Raw genomic sequence first — 20703 nt, 5'->3', positions numbered from 1 at the left:
CCCTCGCCGGCACCCGCAGAGCCTCCCTGCAGGTACCGCCAGGTGAGCGGGGCTGGACTCGATCACACCTCGGGCCCCGCCTCACCTGCTGGCGCAGCCGTCGCGGTCCTTCAGGCGGCTCCCCCCCTCGGCGCGATCCTCGGGGCGGGAGGCTGCGGGGGCCGGCGGCCCATGGGCGGGGCGGCGGGCGGGGCTGGCTCCTGGCTCGGGCCCTGCCCGGGCCGGGCCGCCGAGGGAGGTCAGTGGGCACCGCCCGCCGAGCGCATCTCGCCGGCTCCCACCCGAGCGCTCGCCGCGGTGCACGCTGGGAGCGGGGGGCCGGGGCGGCGAGAAGGCCTGGCCGCGCTGACCCGGCGGGCTGACGAGGCGCCGGCGCGGCGGCGGCGGCGGCGGCGGCGGCGGCGGCGGGTCTGTGTCTGCAGGGAGGGGCGGGGAAAGCCGATCGATACTCACTTCGCGGGGACGGGGTGACGCCCCGCCCCCACTCTCCCGCAGCTGTGCGGGGCTGGGGAACCGACCTAGGGGAAGGGAGGGTCTGGCCGGTGGGACGCAGGCGCACAGCTCAGGTGCGGCCGCACTGCGGTTGCCCAGGGTAACGCGGGCCCGGGTGGGGCGGGGGGGGAGGAGGAGGAGCGAGGCGGGCGAGCGGGAGCGCGCGCGCTGGGCGGTGGGGGTTGGGGGGGTACCCCTGACAGGCCTGAGATTGGGGAGGGGGGAGGGCGCGCGCGGGCAGCCGACGGGGGCGGGGGCAGAGCCGGGGTGGGGGGGAAGGGGCGAGGGCCGGGCGGCGCGCATGCGTGCGGCCCCCGCTCCCCCGGGGCTCGCCGGTCTCGTGCGTGCGCACGCGCGCTGTCCCCCGGAGGCGTCTGGGTGTGCGGAGAGCGCGCGCGCGGCTCGGAGGCGCACCTGTGAGGTGTCCCTTGAGGAGAGGGAGGGTGGGTGCGCGGAGTCCGCGGCCTGGGGCGCTTCAACCCCTCACTTGGAGTGAGTTCTGGGGTGGCCGGGCTGTAGTGTCTTTATTTCTTTTCGGGATCAAGGCGGGGGCTAGCGGGGGTGGCCAGGGAGCGGGTACTGGGTCGGAAGGAGGATGAGTGGATTAAAGAAAAGAAAAACAACCCATCACTTAGGATGGGCCTGGAGCCGGGGTGAGCGCCCAGGCATCGGGTGGGAAAGGTCAGAGTGGCTCCGCGCAGCCGGGCGGCCCGGCAGCCACCCGGGCCGGCCCGGGGAAGGGCAGCCTGACTTTGGGCCTCGGCGAGCCGGCGTGGGCCCGCAGTGCCGGGGAGCGGGGGTCACAGATGGCGGCCAGGGCGCGCGGCGGCGGAGGGGCAGCGACCGGGGCGAGGCCGGGCGGAGGCCCCGCGGGAGCCAGACTCCTGAGCCGGGCTCCATTGTTGTTGGAGCCGAGGGAAGGGGGAGCAAAACAGCTTTAGAAACCCGTGAAGCCGCGCCTTGGAGCCTTTCCAGGCGGGTCCCCGGAGAGGCGGTAATGGCCGCGCCGTGGGATCAAGGGAGCAGGGCTGTGCCGCGGAGAAGCCTGGCTGCATGGTGTGATGTTGTGTGTGTGTGTGTGTTTTTTTTTTTTTTTAAGAGCGCCTCGCGTCCCAGCAGAGCCAGCGGAGCATCCTACTCAGGTGATGAGGAACCCTCCAGGCACCCAGCGCAGATCGCTGCTGCCGCTGGACGCCTCCATTGTTTGACCATAACAAGGGCCGGATTCTCACCCAGGTAAACTGGATGGCAGCGCAGTCGAGCTCCCTCTAACCTCCCACATCCAAAGGAATCCTCTTCTCTTTCAGGACTTTACTCCAGTTTTCTTCCTGGGCCCTGCTTCTGATTAACTCAGTATATCCACTTCCCAGGCATTTCCCCATCTGGCTTAATCTTCCCGCATCTCTCTGACCAGTCACCTCTCATTTCCCTCAAAACTCAGCTCCTTTGTGAAACCTTCGTTGCCCAACTCTTAACAACTAAATCTTTCCCGGAGGAGCCTGTTCCGGACTCTCCTAGTTGATAGTTTTTTGGTTGTCTTATTGCAACAAAGGAGACTAGATATTTAAAAAAATTCTAAGCTATATCCTTTTTTAAAGGAAAGTTTTGTGATGTTTATTGTTTTAAGATAATCAAACTGTTTTTGTTGCTATATATGTATTTTTTTTTAAAGCGGGGGTTCCTCCTGTTACAGATGCACAGTTTTTTAGACCCAGAAAAATGATCTTGTTCACCCCACAGATTGGTTAAATCTTAAGAATTACTTTTAAGTCAACAAAGTAAAACCTTTTCTTTGTAAAAATTAAAACATCACAGAGATGGCTAATGTCTTTGATTATAGACCTCTGTTCCCAGAGATAACAACTGTGTATAACCTTCTAGATCTTTAGAAATGTTTTTACGCCAGTGTGTGCTTGTATTATCTTCGACTGTTTTAACAAGTGTGAGTGCTCTCTAGCTTTCCGTTTTTAGCATAGGATGCATTCAGTCATTTTGCAGAACTGCTGTATCATGTTCCATAGTTTGAGGACACCATGGTTTATTTAGCCATTTCCTGAACTGATGGCAATTTATGATTTAACTTTACATTAAAAAAAGTTTTTTTGGTTGTTCTCTACTGAAATTTTAGTGAAAGGAGCACAAATCTACACTTATTAAATAAACTGTTTATGATGGGCATTCTCTTTGGTTCAGAAATTTACATGTGGGGACAACCCCCACCCCTCCGTAATTGTGACTCTGTTTTAATTGTGACTCCTGTTTTAAAGTCCTGTGACCTTGAGGAAGACATTTAATCAATCTAAGCCTGAGTTTTCTTTTCTATAAGTAGTGATAATATCTGCTCTATTTACTCTACCAAGTTCAGTGATATGATGTGTGTGAAAGTCTTTGTAGAGTATAAAGTAGTATATAATGTTGATTTTGTGATCTGAAGGGATTTTTTAATTTGCACTACAATTTTTATTTCCATCTTTGGCCAGATATGTATATTATAAAATACTACAGATAGCCAACTTTGAATGCTGTTTAATTTCTGATTTTGTCATATTTTTATCAAGTACTCTTTAGACTTCTGAAAGAGTATTTTACAAAGCGTATTTTTCGTAGTGCTTTACATGCTTTGAAAAATAAGGCATAAAAATTAGTTGACTGTGAATGAAGCATCAGCAAATTGAACACTACATAAAACACTCATATAAACAGAACTTTCTAGTGATGTAAATTTGTGTTTTTCTGTAGCAGCAACAGATTCAGGTTAGTTTTTATGTCCTTTGAGTAAAGTGGATTCTTACTGAATTTGCCAGCGGTATCAGAGTTTTAACAGTTTACATACATATTCAGTAATGTGATGGTTATCATATTAAGATGTAAAAGGCACAATTAAGAGGTATATAGGTAGTTTTTTTCTTTTATTCAGATGTACACGAATGTTTCTAGCATGGCCACCAAAGTCAGCTTGCCCCTGTTCTCTTCTAGTTTACGTTATGTGGGCAGAAGGGATCAGAAATTAAACACAATCATGCAGCTGCTTGTATAATCACAAACCGGTATCTGCTATGAAAGTGAGGTAGCACTGGCTATGAGAGAGTATTGAAAAGGGAACCAAATTTTAGATTGCAGAGCAAGGACCCAGAAAAGACTTTTTTGCAAAAATAAGCTTTGAGCTGAGATCTGAGGGGTGAGTAGGTGTCAGTGTAGAATGAGATGGGGGATAATTTTCCAGGCAGGGGAATGGCATGTGGGAAGGCCCAGAAGGGGGAAAGCTTTGCCCATTCCGGGAACTGAAAGAATGACTTGTGGATAGACTATGGTGGGTGAGGGGCAAGTGTGGCTAGGCAGGGGGCCAAATCATGTAGGGTCTTGTAGGGCAGGTTAAGGATGTTTTGTTTTATCCCGAGTGAAATGGGAAACCATTACAAGGGTTGGGTTTTAAACAAGGGAATGACTTAATCAGATTTGCATTTTTAAACAACCACTCCAGCTGCTGCTACCTGCAGCATGTGGGAGTGGGGAGTGAAAGTAGGGAAGACCAGGTAGGCGATGTCAGAGGTCTGTCAAGAAGAGAGATGGTCTTTCCCTTCTAGTTCACATTGACTTCAAACTACCAGCTAAACTAAGGTCAAAATAGATATTTGCAAAAATTTAATTTTTTATTTTCTAAAAGTAAGCATAAAGATGCACTTTTTTATGCAAAACACACATATGTTAAACTAATTATTCATACTATGCTTAACAGAATAGGATCAGAGAGAGTCAGAATTTGGGATATTTAACATATTTTTGGTAAGTTTTGTCAAAGCAGGAATGCATGAAATAAGAGTGAGGTGAGGTTCTAAAAATGAAAAGAAGGGAAATATTGTAAATGCTGTTTGCCAAAAAAAAGTGAGAATAACAGAAAAAAATACTAGACAAAAAAAATTGAGAAAGCAGCTGGGCACACAGTGAGTATATAATATTTATAGCTTTCTGAATACTAATAATAACTTTTTCAGAAACTAAAATGGAAAAGCAAAAAAGCAGGCTCCGATCACAATGCAAAAAACCATGAAACAAGTAAACACAGCTTCATCAAGACAAGTGTGACTGACCTGCCTGGAAGAGACCAAACAATACCCTGAAAGATAAAGGAAGAATGTCTTAAACTGAAGGATAGGCTGTATCCCTGGATGTGATATTTAAATGCTATAGAGATCCCCCTTTTCAGGTGCACTGGACAGAATAGTGAGTAATAAACTAGAACAAGGTCTGTCTAATTGTTTGAACATATTGTAGAGCCAGTTGTGTTTAAACAGTGTCACACTAGCTTCAGAGTATCTGGGCAGGCCACTGGAACCTATTCAGCACCCCAAAGAAGAAAGTGTACGGAAGTGTAATAAGTGACAAACCATCACGAATGCCCTCCAAATCAGAGAAGGAAGTAAACATCTAGGCTGGACTTCACTGATGGTCCAGTGGTTAAGACTTTATCTTCTAATGTAGGAGGTACGGGTTTGATCCCTGGTCAGGGATCCCACATGCCTCAGGGCCAAAAACATAAAACAGAAGCAATACGGTAACAAATTCAATGAAGACTTTAAAAATAATGCCCACATTAAAAAAAAACCTTAAAAATAGGTGAACATCTGGGAAAAGGAGTTCTGCACGCCGAGGTGAACAGAGAACAGGCTTAGCCATCAGACAGACTTGAACTGGAATTTTGGGAAAATGATACCATCATACAGGTGTTGAGAGAGAAAGAGGTACAGGTCCTGGCACCCACGAGACATTCAAATCTGTTATTAGTTAAAATCTGTATTGGACTACATGAACATTTAAAACTTCTTTAAGAAGAAAGGAAAAACGAAATCCTAAAATAGTAATGACAAATATAAGTGAAGAGTTAATATCTTCAACACGTAAAGAACTCACACAAATCAATGAGAAAATGAAAATCCACACACATGGTTTCAGGATGTGGCTCGATAGTTCAATGGATATAGATATAATTTGTTTGACATTTAGAAAGATGTATAATCTCACTGATAATCAAGTAATTTGTAATTATTGCTGTAGAAAAGTAAGACTGTATTCTCAACAGCAACAAAACCAGAAGACATTTAGAGTAACACACAAACGTACAAAAGCTCTATGAAAAAAGTAGAAATCTTTACCTGAAGAATTTAAAAGCTAACCCAAATAAGTGGGCAGACATTACATGTTTTGGAAAGGGACTGCTTCTTTGTAAAGCTTGCAGTACTCAACAAATTAAACTGTAACTTCAATGTAATTCCAGTTGAAATCCCAGTGAGACTTACTTTTGGACACTTGATAAATTGCTTCTAAAATTTGTCCAGAGGACTAAATATGCTCGAGTGGCCAAGAAATTTTTAAGTGGAAAATACTGATGAAGGATTTGCTATGCCAGATATCAAAACATACTGTAATGGTACAGTTATGTAAATGGTGAGTGCAGGAATAGAGAGGTTGGTACCTGGAACAAAGTAGAGTCCAGTAACCCATTTATGTAGAGAGGAATTTATTATATAATAAAGTTGGTATTTTGAGTTGGATACATTGGATATAATGTTGGATACATTGTAGAGGGATAAATGACTATTTGGAAAGAAAGATTCTGCTTCCCCTTATTCAAAATGACTTACTTGCATTAAAGAATGAGCTTAAAGACAAAAACACCTGTAAAAGTATAAGAAGAAAATATAAGAGAATTTATTATGTTGGAAAATAAGTTTCCAGGGTAAGCAGTTTATTAATAGGTAAGACTAAGGCCCCAAATCTAAAGAGACTGATAAGTTTGAACATCATCAAAGCTGATATTTCTGTGTGATGTAAAAACATTATAAGTTGACAGAAAGGGGGCAAAGTTCTGGTAACATGTACAAACAACAAAAAAAAATAATAAAAAGCCACTTCCCTGGTGGCTCAGATGGTAAAGTGTTGGCCTACAATGCGGGAGACCTGGGTTTGATCCCTGGGTTGGGAAGATCTCCTGGAGAAGGAAATAGCAACCCACTGCAGTACTCTTGCCTGGAAAATCCCAGGTCAGAGACAGAGGAGCCTGGTAGGCTGCAGTCCATGGGGTCACAGACAGTCAAACATGACTGAGCGACTTCACCAACAAAGGATAATATAATTGACATAGTTAAGAAATGAATGGAGGATGTGAATAGTTCTCATAGAGAAATGAAAGTGTCAAAGCGATGACAGGAAATTCAGCCTCACTTGTGATTAGGGAAATGGGAATTAAAACAGTGAGATTTTGTAGAGGAGGGAATGGCTCTCAGGCAAATTAAAATGCTATCCAAGTATGTAGAGGAAAAGCTACCTGATACAGTCTTTGTTGTTGTTCAGTTGGTAAGTTGTGTCTGACTCTTTGTGACCCCTTGGACTGCAGCACGCCAGGCTTCCCTGTCCTTCACCATCTCCCAGAGTTTGCTCAAGCTCGTTTTCCACTGAGTTGGTGATGCCATCCAACCATCTCATCCTCTGTTGCCCCCTTCTGCTCCTTCCCTCAATCTTTCCCAACATCAGGGTCTTGCAGTGAGTTGGCTCTTCGCATCAGGTGGCCCAGAGTGTTAGAGCTTCAGCATCAGTCCTTCCAATGAATAGTCAGGGTTGCTTTCCTTTAGAATTGACTGAAATTAGTCTGCCCTTTCCCGATGACAATTTGGTTAAACTTATCAAAATTTGAAAAACAGTCATATGCTTTCATCCAGCAGATACACTTCAGGGAATTGGGGATATTCTAATAAGAGCATACAAGTTTAAGTATGAATGAAGTCCGTCACAGTATCACTTATAAAGAGGAAAAGCTGAAGATGAATGCAGAAAGTCTGTTGCATCTATTGTGGAATGTTAGGTAGCTTTTAAAAAGAAAGGCAGATTTGTATGTATTGACATAGCCTGGATGGATATCTAGAATATATTTTTGAGCAAGTTTAGTTCCATTTTTTGTAAGATAGAAAACAAAATAATAATGTGTGTGGTTGTCTGTGTGTGTGTTCTGAATGAAAATAGAGATACGTCTAGAAAAATATGTGGAAAATATATTGTGATTATTTCTTCTGAGGGGAGGAGAATAGGGGAGATCGAATTTTCTGGGACTGATTTTATATTTATTTTACATGCTTTTGGATTGTTGTAGGTTTTTTTAAATGGCATTTACTTCTGTAATGAAGATATTACAATTTCTTAGTTAACAAAGGCCGAAATTTAGACAGAAAGTTTTAAGACCTAGTACTTACCTGGGTGTAGCAAAAATGTCACACACTTATGTTACATTGGCTATATGTATCAAGAGCCTTAAAAGTTATCATATTCATTGATGTAGCAACCACCTAGAACCCATCAAAGAAATATTTTTAAGTACAGAGAGGCTTTATGTGTAAAAGATACATATTATAGAATTATTTTTAAGGGTGCATTTGCAGGCTGGTTAAGTTATTCACTGGGTAATATATTATTGGCTATTAAAATATTTATGAAGAAAATGTTTTGAAGTACTTATGACAGTGTTAAGAAAATCAGGATACAAAATTGCATACGTTATATGATTAAAACTGTTATTAAACAGAAGTCCCAAAAGCCCTCCACAAAAATCTATGATGGTAAAATGTCTGGAGGAAATTAAATGAAAATCTTAAAAATTGTGGACTTTGGGTAGTAGGATGTTGGAACATTTAAGTTTTCCTACTTTTTTATTTTCCAGGATTATATGTCATTGCATCTGTAATTTGTTATTTCATTTATAATGGAGCATTTACTTTTTAAAAGTACATCATATCTAGGACATTTGTTAGATGCATGGTTTATAGATGTGTACACTTTAAAAAATACTTCTGTCATATATTAAAGTATCCTCTAAAGTGACTGTTTTTTGAGTGATATATTTGTTGCTCCCAGCTTTTGGAGGGAAGTTTTCTTCTTAGCAATATGCAGAATACAAGTAGTTCTCATTTCTTATAACCGTAGAATAAATGCAGAAACTTAAACGTGGGCCCTGGGATTTCCTAGTTTGACTCTTGTTAACTCTTTGTGTTTCTAACACACACGTTGGGTTGTAAAGCACGCTGCCTTTTACTGAGTCAAGGTGAGTAGGACTTGGCCAGGGGACCAGGGGCAGAAGCATGGGGAGCCTGATTATTATGCAGGGCCTGCAAGTGACTCAGCAGAGTGGAGCTCAAGGTACCTCCAGCCATGCAGTGTGGGAGAACTGACGGGGTTATGCCAAGGGTAGGTAGATTTGCTCCCTTGCCAAGTGTCCCATGGACCTGCAGGATTCTGTGGATGTGGCGTAGTGTGGGGCTTAGTGGAGGACAAAGCCGAAGAAGTGTGATAGTGGAGATGAGGTTGAGGACTTGGAAGGGCTCTGGGAGCACAAAAGAAGGGGTCATGCAGAATCCAGAGGTGAGGGTAAGCTTTCTAGAGGCAGTGATGTCTGGTGGTGAGACCGAAGGTAAATGGAGGGAATAGCAAGTGTGATGGGTCAGAGGTAAAAGGAACGTGGTCGGGGGATGGGGATAGTGGTTGAGGCCTAGGATCAGACTAGGTCTGGGGAGCCTGAAGAAGTTTGGTTTGGTTGGAACTAGAATTGGAGTGAGCAATGGTGAGAGATGAACCAGGAGAAGTAAATAGTAGCTCACACTGATCAGAGTTTAAAAGCCATATGAATAAATTTGAAAACTACACTGAGAATTAATGGAACCCATTGAAAAGCTTTAAGCAGGATAATGAACATCCCATTTTGCATTTTAGAAAGATTACATGACAGTGGATAATGGATTAGAGGAAGTCAGGCATGGAGGCTTTGTAGTGTCCTGGGGGAAGACGGTGGCCTGAATGACAGCTGAGTGTAGGTGAGGTGGGTGGATAAATTCAGGAGCAACTGGGAAGATAGACTTTGTGAGCCGGAGGAGGGTTGATGGTAACCAGGTTCTGGCTTAGGCCATTGACTGACCAGTGAACCCATTTACTACAGCTGAGAACAGAGTTGACTTTGGTGAGGAGATGACAGACTGAGTTTTGGATGTGCTGACAGAACAGGGCTATAGAGAAACTACATGTCACTTGTAGGTTCTTCCTGAGAGAATTTGCAAAGAATGATTTTATGCTGCAAATACATACTTTGCTCTATGAATGAGTGCTCTATATAAATCCATTATTAAAAACAGTGTTTCTGTGGTAACTATTTTTTGGAATATAGTTACACATCTATATATTGTTAAGTTTGGGGAGTATCTGTCTAGCTTAGACTGGACTGTTGATGTCTTCCATTTAAGACAGCATGACCCTGACTTTGGGTAATACTGTGATTGACTTTTGCACTAGGCCCTCTCTGAGCAGGTGATGGTACTGTAGTCAGTTATCCTGTTGTGAGTTATGGCTGAATAATTGGAGTGATTTCTACTGATGTTTCCATACTGGTCCATTCCGCACAGAGGTAGGCCAGGACACAGAGTGGTGCCAAGTCTATACCCATCTGCACATGCTCAGCTGGCCACTGGAAATTGTCCTAGTCCATTTAGACTGCCGGGACCAAAGATCACAGACCAGGCAGCTCCAGCAACAAACGTTTACTTCTCATGGTTCTGGAGGCTGGGAAATCCAAGATCAAGGAGCTGGTAGATTTAGTGTTTGCTGAGGTCCTGCCTGGTAGCTCAGCTGGTAAAGAATCTGCCTGCAATCCAGGAGACCCTGGTTCAATCCCTTGGTTGGGAAGATATGCTGGAGAAGGGATAGGCTACCCACTCCAGTATTCTTGGGCTTCCCTGGTGGCTCAGCTGGTAAAGAATCCACCTGCAATGTGGGAGACCTGGGTTCAACCTCTGGGTTGGGAAGATCCCCTGGAGAAGGGAAAGGCTACCCACTCCAGTTTTCTGGCCTGGAGAATTCCATGGACCATATAGTCCATGGGGTTGCAAAGAGTTGGACATGACTGAGCAACTTTCATATATATTTTGTGAGGTCCTGCCTCCTGATTCATAGATGCCATCTTGCTGTGTCCTCACATGGCAGAGGGGCAAGGGAGCTCTCAGGGTCTCTTTTATAAGGACACACATCCCATCGTGAGGGCTTCACCCTCATGAGCTAATCACCTCCTAAGGGCCCCACCTCCTAACACCATTGCAGTGGGGTTGAGGTTTCAATATCTGAAGTTTGAGGGGACACAAACATTCAGGCTCGCACAGAAGTATAGCTAGAGGTTGGAAAGTCAGTCACAGTGTCCTCCCCTCACCGCTGGCATGGCAGCTATGGCTGGGTGACAGTGTGTGGACCAGAGTGAGGTGAGGCCCAGAGCAGAGCTGAGGGGTGGTCCAACTAGGAAGAAGTAGGGGAGGCAGGGCCTGTGCAAGAACTCATCAGAGAGGAGGAAGATATCTTCACCAGAGAGCATTTGGTTAAAAGAAAAAAATGTGTTTGAAGTGGCCTAAGCGCAGGGGGCTCTCTGAGGAGGCTGCCATGGCACCCCACGCTGTGTCTTAGCTGAGGCCCACTAGCGTCTGGAGCGTCACAGGAGCCGGTGCAGCTCTCTCTGCCTGTGTCTCTTCCAAGTCACTGTCCCTCTCAGTTCACTTTGTAGACCCTGGCTTTCCACCTCCCAGTTCCGAACTCTCAGGGACGAGCATCTGATTGGGTCAGCTGCTGACCCAGTTCCTGTTGCAGGGCCCACAGGGGCAGATTCTCCAGGTGGTGAAGGCAGGTGGGGTTCTCGGGGGAGGGTGGTGCTCTGGCAGCTGAGGAGAGAGTTCCCAGAACTGGCAGGGACAGTAGGTTCTAATGGCTCAGAGATGTGATAAAGGGATAAAGAGTCAACCTAGATTTGGTAAATCAAAGTCATTTAGCCTAGGTGTAAAGAATTACCACAGCTAACCCACAGCTATGGTAGATACTCATGCTATGGAAGAGGTTGGAAGAAGGGAAATTTTTAAAAAATGAAATGTAACTGTGGAGTCGTATCAGCAGAATTCAAAGTTTAATTTGAAAAAGCAGTAATTTCTGTTGTTGACACTAAAGCATTTCTACAGCTTTATTTTAACTCGAGAATATGCAGTGTCTCTTGTGTCACCTGATATAAGAAATTCAATAAAGCTATTCTAGAGCTCATTTATTTTTTATAACCTTCAATTTGATAAAATAGTCATATCTTATTTCCACAGCTTATTTTGCATTGCCTTCCACGGTAATGTGCCAAATCTTGGGAGGAAGCTCTTGTTCCAGCTAGAGCAATCCTCTGTCCCGAAGGTTATAACTTCTGCCTCTTTAGGTAGATGATAAAACAATTCATAAAAAAAAAATCTGAACTCTCTTTCCTCAGAGTAAACCCCATTATGTCCCTCTGGCTTTCAAAATTATTTTTAGATGTGCATTTCAAATGGGTAGGATTAAGCTTGATAGGATTTAAGAATGTTTCAGTGATTCAAAGTACTTGGCGTCAGCCAGCAAACACAAGTCAGGTTTTTAGTTAACTAGTATTCAGTAACTTATCACTGTATCTCTCTATCATGATAGAATTAGGACCTTGTGATAAGCCCCCAGATTCACAGTTAGGATCAGGGAACCTGCAGAAAGCCGGCTGTACCAGTCTTCATGGTGCTTAGTAACTAGTTAGAGGTAGTAATCAACTGTGAAATTCCCTGTAAGTTCTAATGCCTTAGCCTAAATATCCATGAAGATTTATGAGCAAGTGTTTGAGTGCCCTCTGGAGGCCTTATGAACAGTTAAAACACAGACTCCTACAAAAGGTTTTCTTTAACAGCTAGAATTAAGAACCGGTGGACTAGATAGATGGTTGAACTGTTCCGTGTGTGAGTAGGGAGCAGAGGAGAGCCAGGATGGAACCCACAGGAATGCTAGTACTTGGGGAGCGGCAGGAGTCTCCAAGCGGACTGAGGATACCAGTGGATGTAGCGAGAGTGGAGCCATAGAAGGGAGTGTCCAGCATGAGAAAGAAGGTGCCAAGAGGAACTTCAGCGCTGTAGTGGTGGGTCGAGGAATGAATGGGAAATGAAAGGATAGAAATCGGGAGAATAAGTCTCTAAGAAGCCTGGATGGGGAAATGGAGAAAATATATGGCAGCTAGAGACGGCTAAGTGTTGGTTTTCCTTAAGGTAGAAGAGAGTTTGCGTGGGTCTAAATGCCGAGAAAAGAAGCAGAGATCAGATGCAGTGGAAGGATGTGTGGGTGAGGGGGGGGCAGGGGAAGTTGACTTCAAAGTTCCTGGCTTAGAAGAGTTATTGGGGAAGATGTTGCCTTTTACAGGGTCTTAGAAGATGGTGAATTAGTGATTTTCAGTTCACTGTGTGATGATAGGGAAGGATTCCTGTTATGAGAGAATGTGGAATTGTCATTGTGGAAATGGTTCTCATTCAAGCCAGGAGGTTGAGCTTAAAAAAAAAGATGGAGTGCGTACATACCTTTAGCAGACACTCGTTTAGAAAGAAGAAATAAAAGAGGAGGTCAAGGCCTGAGGAGAGGTGAGGAAGTGCAGAGGACTGCGGATGGAGGAGATGCGTGTAGAGTCAGTGAACCGTGAACAAGGCTCTTGGGCTCTAAAGGGGAGGGGAACTTTTGTTTTATTTGGCTGGACATCACGCAGGTTTCTGGATCTTAGTTCCCCAACTAGGGCTGGAACCTGGGTGCTTGGTAGTGAAAGCACAGAGTCCTAACCACTGGACCACCAGGGAGTTCCTAGGGAACAGTTTTGCGGAGGAGGCATTGTGGGGGTGGGATGTAGTGGGGTGCTGGCCGGGGGGGGGGGGGGGGGGGGGGTGGGGGGCGGTGTGGGGGGCAGGGCCAGGAGGTGTAGAGTGAGCGGGGAGGGGAGGCCGGCAGAGACAATGGGGAGGGGAAGTTGCCACAGCTGGAGCAGATGGAGAGCCTGTCTGCCTTCACGCAGTAAGAGCCCGAATGAGCAGACTGCAGAAAGAGAATTATATTTGCCTTTGTGCTTTTCAGGTGTAAGATTCTGTGCTCCCTTCTGTTTTTTTCAAAGTGAAAGTGTTAGTTGCTCAGTCGTGTCCGATTCTTCGCGACCCCATGGGCTGTAGCCCTCCAGGCTCCTCTGTCCATGGGGTTTTCCAGGCAATACTGGAGTGGGTTGCAGTTTTCTTCTCCAGGGGAGCTTCCCAAGTGGGATTGAACCTGGTTCTCCTGCATTGCAGGCAGTTTTTTTTTTTTTTTTTTTTTTTACTGTCTGAGCCACCAGGGAAGCCCAGTGAGAGGGAGAATTTGGCCAAATGGAAGAGAATGTTCAGATCTGTTCCTGACATTTGAGGGGACTCTTATACAAGAAGAGAGTACCTGTGATCAGTTTTTGATTTATTATTCTGACAGATGGCCTTTAAATGTACAGGATCATTTGCAACCTGAACAACCTTATTTCCCTTCTTTTTGGTAAAACTCATAGGACAGCTACTAGAAGTTGTTTTCCTTTTTGTAAAATATTTCATTAAGAAAAAATAATAGACTCCTAACTCAGGAGTGCTAAAATTACAGTCTGTTTAAATTTGAAAGGTGAGGGTTGATTTCTAACTTCACACTGCTCAGTTTTAATAGTAAGGCATAATATTTAACATGTAAGCTTCTATAAAGGGTAGGGTGGGCATGCTCCAGCTTACGCCCAAGCATGTTTGGTTCCGCAGGACTGGTTTGCAGGCCTCTGAAGGCCTCAGCACTTTTGTCTTTGGCAACCTTTAGCATGTCACATGTCAAACAGAAACATGTACCCATATCCCATGCAAACGTAGCTTATACAGAACTGAGAGTTAAGCTTCATTTGACTAGTTGTAGGCATTAAACATTTATTAACTTTGATTTTACTACTTTCTTTTCATATTTTACATCCAGTAACTATTTTTTCAGGTCTCAAAACATTTTCATGGGCCATTAAGATGCTCATAAGCTTTGGGGCCTGTACTGAAGGTTCATAGGGAATGAGATACCCCTCTTCTGCTGAGATGTTGAGGCGTGTCTGGCTGGGGTGGACTTGCCAGAAATCTGTTTGTTGGAGGCACTGAGCTACCTTCTGGGAAAACTCCATTCTCAAGGGAGCTGAAGTAACTGCTTCAGTTAGTGCTCTTTTTTTGTTACAAAGAGCAGAGATCCATTCCATTTTAGGAAACAGGATATGACATTAAGGATGCGCTTGGGCCAGAAAGCTAGGCAGCTTTCGCTAGGCTAAGGCAGCTCAGAGAAGCAGTCTTTCCCATCGACAGTGAGGTCTCAGGGCTGCTGTCTTTCCTCTGTGTCTTTTTCCTCTTGCTGCCATCTGGCTTATCCTTTTCCCTTATCCTGTCAGTCTTTTTTCTACCTTACTTAGAGTTTCTACTCCCTCATGATTTTGGTTTGCTGTGATTGCACATGGCCACTCCAGCTCCTTTGTATATCCTAACCTTTCAGCTTCATCTCTCATGGCTCATCACCTGGTTCTTAGTATTGTTTAGATTCCTGAGGGAGAGATTGGGAATGTGACTTTGTTGCAGCTTTTACTGTTATTCCAGGCCACAGCAGAGGTCGCCGTTAAGCTCATGGGTCAGGTGTCTGCACCTGCTCTCAGAAGCTTTGGTGACGTGAGATGGAGCAGTCATGTGGTCCATGGCAGCTGGACCTACCCTTAAAGCTGAGGCAGTTTCCGTTAGTAGGATTTGCAGGCCAGCAGGCACCATGATTGGCATGTATAGTTCAGCAAGGAAGAAAAAACCTGGCCCCCAGTCAAAACCATTTGAAGTCTCTATCCTTTAAAGTATATCCTATTAACAGCCTTCATTCCGAGGCAACACTTTGTTCCTGTAGAGAAACTGAAATCCCTAAATACATTGAAAGCATTTTCATTTTCCCCTTTTCTCCCCATTTTATTCAGTCTCAGATATTGCAGGGTCACTCAGGGCGACCTGTAGGATTCCATTTCTTGTATCAGTGATTTCTGCTGAAATGGCTGTTAGCAGAGTTGGGACTTGAACCTCATGTCATTCACATGTTTCCTTCCTCTCAAAGTTCTGGGCAGCTATATAGACATATAGTAACTTAGCACCAGCCCCAGAGTCTCCAAATGAAGTGTCCCATCTGAATGTCACATGGCAGCGGTGATACCTGACTTCCTCAGTATGCCATCAAATTTCCCAAGGAAAAGCGATTTCCTCAAACTTTAAAGTAGGTCTTGGAATCTATACCCAAAGTACTCTTAGCACTTCTAGAATATAGCAGAGGGGGAGGGAGCAGATGGAATAAATAAGATAATGATAATGATAGCTAACCATGGTTCAGCCCTTAACATTTTCTAGGCCCTATTTTAAATATTTGTCATACATTAACTTATTTAATCCTCAAACTGCCTTATAATGGTCCTTTACAAGGTCAGGTGCTTTTTCTTATCTTCATTAACCCCATTCTTAACCTCTGAGGTGAAGGCTGCACAGCCAGCATGTGGTAAAACCAAGATATGAACCGGCTCAACCCTCCTTCAGTCCCTACTTCTTCAGCACCCTCTCACCCGGAAAATAAGTGAGAAAAACAGTATTGATTCACATAATCATTAAGACTCTTTAGGATTCCAGTCAATCCCAGTCAGTTATTGGGTCTCTAATAACCTAGAACTCAGTGTGGATAAATTCCTAACGAGGCTATTTATGATACTAGGATTCTTGCATCTTGAAGTGAAGTTGTGTAGACATTCCTGGCTTTTCCTTTATAGAGTTTCTTGGGTTTTCTCATCATCTGTTTGGCCCTGCATGCCTTGAATTCCACATTTTAGAATAAGTCCTGATTATAAGAGGGTCAGCTGGGGCCCCATATTTAGAATACTCAGTTCTTTGAAAAGCCTGGTGATCCTCAGTCATCCCTGATACACGCCTTCTCCTTTTCTCTCCACATGTTTCTGACCCCGCAGGATCCCAAGGCTCTTGTTGCCCTTCAGCCACTGTGGGCCCTGACTCTTGCTCTGGAATGTCTTGGGGGTTTTGACTTCTGTCACTGTGGTAAGTGTTCCCCTTTTTTCACCATTTTTGTAGATGGAGAATCACCCTCAACTATTTCTAAAACAAAATGTCTTTGGGGTTCTTTCTAAGCATGTTCCCTTTAGGGCTCAATGAGGAAGCAAGTTTCCCTGACTCATGGTTTTTCTTATACTCTTGCCTGGATCTGGCTTTGACTTCTGTAGACCTTAGGCACCCTTCCTTAACTCTGAAGTCAGCAGAAGCATCTTTGTCCCATCTGGGGCTCCTCTTTGTACCTCTGGAGTCTAATTTTCTCAATTTCATGTGAGCCATTAAAGTTATTAAAGCTTTCCTTTGGCTGTTCCACTTCCCTTTGCTGTCCTGAAGGACTCTGGATCAGAAACCTGGTTTCTGGACTGATGGTCTCCTGGTTGTCTTTCCCATTGTTCCTGTCTTCATTGAGATATCACAACTTGCTTTTGAGCTGAGTTTGTTACTCTGTGTGTTTCTGGTGTTTTCTTGTTTGCAAAGCCTGAACATCAGCTTTCTCCTTAAATATGAGTTCCTGGAAGTCTTCTTACCTTGGGCAGGATGTTACATCAGTCTCTGTGCAGACATAATTCTGAGAGCATCATATTTCCAGCATAAGCATTTTTTCCTTCATTTTCTTTTGAACCTGTGGATTTGTGATCATTTTTAAATAATTTTTTTTTCCTTCTTCAGCTCAACTCAAGAAGACAACATGTATTTTACATAGGACAGGCATTTGTTCCTCTTCATTTGGTCATTGTTGAAATCCAAAATATTCCAGTTGAACCCATAATCTGGATTGCTGTGGTTCACATTCGTGAGAAAACTTTATGTCCTTGACATGTACAGCTGGGCAGCAGGAGGAAGGAGAAGCCTGTCTTGGTAGCTATTGGCCTGGGGCATGTGGCTTCTTGTCTTCCCCCTTCACTGCCAGAGACTGAATTCTCAGCTCCAGGCCACTCCCAGCCCTGACTTCACTTCCCGGCCACACAAGGAGCACTGACTGGGTGAGATAAAGGAGTTTCAGTGGCCTCTGTCCTAGTGGTTGTAGTTACTATACCTGGTGAGAAAGTTAAGCCCAGGGGGAGGTGTGGTGTCTTTCCCTTCTTGACTCTGCAGGGCCCGGGTGGGAAGGTGGGGGCTGCTCCTGACCAGCTCGCTCCCATCCCTTTCTCTGGGAGCTGAATTGATTGCCAGCCCCGGCCCTGTTTGGAAGCCTGGGCAAGTCTGCCTGGGCACGGCAGGCAGCAAAGGAGTTTTCTCTCTACGCTGTCCCCTGTCTGTCTCCTTTCTGGTGCTGACTTGGGTGCCCCCAGCCAACCTTCTTCATTGTGAGTGGCCAGACCAGAGATACAGGCCTCGGTTTATGTGAAGTCCTGTTCTTTCCATACTGACTTTGGTCTCAAGTTCAAGGTTTCCACTAACAGGAAAAAGAAGGTCTCCATGTGATGCAGTCCCACTGTGAAATGCCGCATCAGAACGGGCTTCACAGGCCTAGCTAATGGTAAAGTGTTGGTGTGTGTTGTGTTTCCAGTTCCGTCCTGTGCTCATTTCTGCCTAGAGTACCTGGGCTTGAGGAGTGTTACTGAGGCCACTGGCCACATTTGGTAGTCGTCTGCCAGCACACGTTTCTACAGTGACACTGATCCCCCTCGGGTGTCAGTCTTCCCAGGTCGAAAGCCTGAATGTTGAAGCTCTGTGCTGTTTGTTGTAACTGTTTCTGGGCCCTTTTTGAGAGAGGGGTGGTGATGCCTCTCTAGCCATGCTAATCCTGAATTCTGGCTGCCAGAGAGCATCCAGCCTGGGATTATGGCAGCAGCTAAGCTGTGAGCTGCCTTCAAGGTTCGTGCTTCTGAGGGAGCCTGCTCCACAGACCTATCTCCCCCAGTCACACTCACCTTGGTTTCCCGAATAAAACAAGTTACAAGCAGTGACCCAGGTGTAAAAGTAGCCAGAATCTGAGATAGTTAAAGTAGGCAAATTCATGGAAATAGAGCAGAATGGAAGGGGGAGTTGTTCAACGGGCACAGAGTTTCAGTTTTACAAGATGGAAAGGTTCTGGAGATGATTCACGCTCACACACACATACTTAACACTGCCGTGGACTCTACATTGAAAAATGGTAGCAATGGTATGTTTTATTATGTGTTTTTTTAAACAATTAAAAATTAGAATCCCAAATCTGTAAACTTTCTGACTTGCCAACTGTTGTGGCACTCCCAATCCTAGTGTCACTCAAGACAGGCCTGTTAAAAATCCACTTTTCATTTCTCTCGAGGTCCCCTGGGTCCAGGCTGTGTTTCTCCTTGCTTTACTTAGCTGGGCCCTTTCGGGCACTGAGGGTCCTCATTGTGAACTGGGAAGGTTTTGTTTTCAGTCCCCCCATCAGTACTGCTCCTTCTCGAGGGCTAAATGAGATTGAGGCCTCTAAGCTACACGATATGAGTGAGAGTGAGCATTGGAATGACTAATGCCAGGTCTTACCATCCATTTTGTGGATGAATGAGCTAAGGCTGCGTGAGCAGCCTGTGGTCACACAGCTGTTTAGTGACGGATCAGGAATTTGAACTTAGGACTGCATGCAAGCCCAGTGTTCCACCCACCAAATTATTATGATTCCTAATGTATAGAGATGTTTACACATTTACCATAGATAAGATGAACTTGAGCCTTGTATGTGGGTACTCAGGTGATACATCACCGAAGCAAGTCACACTCTGTCCTGTCCGGCGGTCATTTCTGTGTACAGTGTTCAAGAGCAGGAGAGAGGTGGGGGAGCTCAGAGTGAGGGGAGATGTCACTGCAGTCAGGAGTGTTTTAAAACGATCCTTTGAATAGAGGGTCAAGAGGGAAAAGTGCTGGGAGGCGCAGGAGACAGATGCGAGGGTGAGAAAGCAGCGTTTGACTCTGAGCAAAGGAGGAACCCTAATTACAGGGAGAGGCACTGCCGGGCCTCGGGAAGCCTCTCTCTGTGAAATGACATTCTTGGCAAATGAATGCGTGTGTCATGCATTAATTAAAATAAGGGAAATAAGGAAACTCATATTTATTTGGCTTCAGCGAGGCTGCGGGCACCCTGATAAGTACTTTCACACTTATTATCTTCTTTAATTATCACAGCCGAGTGTTGTAGACATTATTATCCATATTTTTACAGATCAGTCTGAGATCAGCCAGGGTCACATAGCGAATGGCAGCACCAGGCCCACACCCTGCTGTGTCTCTTTGCAGGTCATTTTTGTGGGAGGACTTGGCTGGAGGGGAACGGAGGAGTGCGTCCCTGTGTCATGCTTTTATCACCGAAATCACACAGGCAGGCAGTTGTTCTTTGCAGACTCAGAAGAAAACTTGGCATCACTCCCTCCATACTTGTTGCCCTTCTCCAGACCTCATTTCATAGTCTCTGAGATAATTTCTGGTTAAAGAAAAATCTGGCATGGTTTCTTTTGTCTTTTATCTTTTTTCCATTAGGAATCATTAGGCCAAGTCACACAAAGAGCAGTCATCCCAAGGACAGAGGGAAAGCAGCTCTCTTCCCTACAGCTCAGTAAAACCCAGAGCTCACGTCCTTGGCCACTGGACTTTGTTAAGGGCGAGGGCAGGGAACCTAGAACTTTCAGTGTGTAGGGCTTCGGGACATGTGGGCAGGAATAGCGGGACAGAGGAGCCCACACACCTGGGGCCCCAAGTCAGAAAGGTGGGTGGGGTAGGGACAGAGTGGCCTCGCTGGGAGATCCTGGCCAAGTGACTGAAGGGCACCAGTGTCAAGGTTCTCCTCTAGTGCTCAGGACTCATACTGGATCAGAGTCTTTTCTCACCAACTGGAGGGAGCGAAGCAAGAGGAAGGCATCCAAAGTGTCGTGAAATTCATTGTTGCTGTTAAAGTTGAGTTGGAGACTCCTGCTCAGTCAGAACCTCCTTTGACTGATCTGAAAAGTTGACCTCACTACCGTTGGGGAAATTGTCCTTCTGAATTACTCAGGCTACTGATGATCAGTGGTGTATTCAGGAAGAGCCGCTCCGGCGCCAGGTCGGGAGTGTGGGAATACAGGTGAGGGTGTGCTGCTGAGTAGATGTGCACCGACAGTAGCCAGCGGCCAGTGACTGACTGACTAGTTCAGGAGCCCTGCTCCGAGGTCATGGCGCTCCAGTGACAAAGTGCAGTGTGTAAGCACCTGGACGGGCCCCGGGGTGGATAGAAGCCCAGCCCACGTTCTGAGGCTATAGAGGGATTTGACTGCAGGACATTTAGGCT

General features: G+C 45.4%; 1 protein-coding gene and 1 long non-coding RNA gene across 5 annotated transcripts in view; one reads left to right on the top strand and one right to left on the bottom strand.

The window, feature by feature from the left end:
• The window catches only part of CCDC92 (coiled-coil domain containing 92), a 41348-nt gene extending 40857 nt beyond the window's left edge, over nucleotides 1-491 (bottom strand). The window contains exon 1 of one of the 4 annotated variants that reach the window (XM_052654751.1): nucleotides 454-491. The gene's annotated coding sequence lies outside the window, so the exon portion shown is untranslated. Of the gene's footprint in view, nucleotides 1-85; nucleotides 178-453 lie in introns of those variants that run through there. The other 3 variants (XM_052654750.1, XM_052654748.1, XM_052654749.1) reach the window with 3 other exon arrangements.
• Nucleotides 492-864: 373 nt separating this feature from the next.
• The window catches only part of LOC128062254 (uncharacterized), a 34108-nt gene continuing 14269 nt past the window's right edge, over nucleotides 865-20703 (top strand). The window contains exons 1-3 of the long non-coding RNA XR_008200811.1: nucleotides 865-984; nucleotides 1592-1728; nucleotides 16373-16460. This is a non-coding gene — a long non-coding RNA (uncharacterized LOC128062254). The remainder of the gene's footprint in view (nucleotides 985-1591; nucleotides 1729-16372; nucleotides 16461-20703) is intronic.

The sequence above is a fragment of the Budorcas taxicolor genome, chromosome 17 (assembly GCF_023091745.1).
Source record: "Budorcas taxicolor isolate Tak-1 chromosome 17, Takin1.1, whole genome shotgun sequence".
Classification (NCBI taxonomy): Eukaryota; Metazoa; Chordata; class Mammalia; order Artiodactyla; family Bovidae; genus Budorcas; species Budorcas taxicolor.
The sequence above is the reverse complement of the archived record's forward strand: the minus strand, read 5'-3'. Positions and strand labels throughout refer to the sequence as shown.